The sequence below is a fragment of the Chiloscyllium plagiosum genome, chromosome 4, assembly GCF_004010195.1.
Source record: "Chiloscyllium plagiosum isolate BGI_BamShark_2017 chromosome 4, ASM401019v2, whole genome shotgun sequence".
Taxonomy (NCBI): Eukaryota; Metazoa; Chordata; class Chondrichthyes; order Orectolobiformes; family Hemiscylliidae; genus Chiloscyllium; species Chiloscyllium plagiosum.
Window position 1 is genome coordinate 67476040 of NC_057713.1, and position 2340 is coordinate 67478379.

Consider the following 2340-nt stretch of genomic DNA (forward strand, 5'->3'; position numbering starts at 1 on the left):
GGATGAGTGCCGTGCTTCTAGGAATTCCCTGGCTGTTCTTTGTTTGGCTTGCCCTATAATGGTAGTCACACGCAGACGACAAGCAACATGAATTTGACTGGGACAACACTACCATTATAGGGCAAGCGAAACAAAGAACAGCCAGGGAATTCCTAGAAGCATGGCACTCATCCACAAACTCCATCAACAAACACATAGACCTGGACCCAATATACCGGCCACTACAGCGGACAGCTGAAACTGACAACCGGAAGCGGCAGGGACAGGCCACTATAAATGCCGGAGGAAACACCACAGAAGCACTTCACAGGAGGCTCCCAAGCACTGAGGATGTCACCTAGACAGGGGACGAAACGTTTGCAACAAAAACTACCAGCTCGGCGAACAGAACCACAGCAACGAGCACCTGAACTACAAATCTTCTCACAAACTTTAGAAGTATGTAGCAGGAACCTGATTTTAAAAGTATGTCTGAGATCTCAGCAAGCACCAAAAGTAACATTGAAATCAGGCAGCGGCAACATAGACAGAGCATAGAGGATGTAGGACACATACAAGTCTTTTTTTGCACAATCATTCATTCCTTCCCACTGCATGAATAGCCATATCTACATTTCATGTTGCCCCTCATATGTTTGTCGAGATTTAAATGACTTTCATCTTGTGACATGTAAATCCTGAGCTGTCCCTGTTGCAGGCTGCATTGTTTGTCTTGCTAAAAGGAGAAAGACATTTGTAGCTGGAGATTTGAGTTGGATTGGTGAGATACTAGAGCATATTAAGATTACAAATATGGAGTTTTTGATGTTTTAGTAGTCATAAAAGTCCATAAAACTGTATCTCATTTAGGGTTTAATATCAGAGATATTTAATACTTTGTCAGACATGGTGGAAGTGCCAAATGACTGGCAGATAGCTAACGTGGTTTCTTTGTTCAAGAAGGTATAGACCAGATACTTACTGACCTGTTAGTTCAGCCTCAATGAAAATGAAGTTATTGGAAAATATTCTGAAGGACAGGCTTTATCAACACTTGGAAAAGCTGGGATTGATCAGAGATAGTTAGCATAGATTTGTTAGTGGGAGATCCTGTCTGACTAATTTAATTGAGCTTTTTTCAAAGATGAATACATTTGTTGACAAGGGTCGTACAGTTATCATGGTTTACATGGACTTCAGTAAGACCTTTGACAAGATCTCACATGGATGACTGGTCCAAAAGGCCCACAGGATCCAAGGTAACTGGATCTAAATTGGCTTGCAAATAGAAGGCAAAGGGTGATGGTGGAACAATGTTTCGGTGATTGGAATCTGTGAGGAGGGTGGTCTCAGGCTAGAGTCTGGTATTTATAAACTGGTAAATTGGGAAGAGTGATAGAAGATAGACTTTATTCCTGATAAGAATGAGATAATGCATTTTGGGAGGTCTGTTAAGGGAAGATATGCACAATGAATGGTAGGTCTCTAGAGAGTAGAGAAATAAAGGAAAGTTGGTGTAAAAATCCATAGATCCCTGAAGGTCAGCAGAGGTATCCATGCTGGTGAAGAAAGCATAGGGATGCTTCCCTTCTTTAACCAGACTGGAGAATATGGGAACAAGAAAGTTTTGTTACAACTTTACAAAACATTGGTTGGGCCACAGGTGAAATATGGTGTGTAGTTCTGGTCAGCATGCTATTGGAAGGACGTGATTGCACTGGAGAGAGTGCAAAGGAAATTTGCCAGGGTATTGCCTTGGATGGAAGGTCTCAGTTATGAGAACAGACTGGATGGGCTCGGTTTGTTTTTCCCTGGAGCAGAAAAGACTGTGGAGGTATCTGAAGTATACAAAATTACATGAGGCATAAATTGGGTAGTTTGTGAGAATCTCTTCCCATTGCAGATGTGTTAAAGACCAGACAGCATAGGTTTAAGGTAGGAGTAAGTGGTTTAGATGGGATCCGAGGAAAACGTTTTCACCCAGAGGGTGATAGAAATATGGAATTTGCTGCCTGAGAGGCTGATGGAAGCAGGTATTCTCATAACATTTAAGAAGTACCTGGATAGACACTTAAAATGCAATGGCATAGTAGAGTATGAACCAAGTACAGGTTATTTGAATTTGTATAGTTTGATATTTGATGGTTGGCATAGACATGGTGGACTAAATGGTCTATTTCTGTACTATATGACTCTATGACATTTGCCTTTACCTTCTGTAATGTCAGGCTGCTGACACAAGCTGCTATTCTGGAGTAAACAACATGTAACTGCCTCTCTTCAGTGCCACTGGGCCAAGGACAGGCTTTGTATGACCACTTTGTATGAGAGTGAGACAGTTATTTAAGTTATATTTCTAAA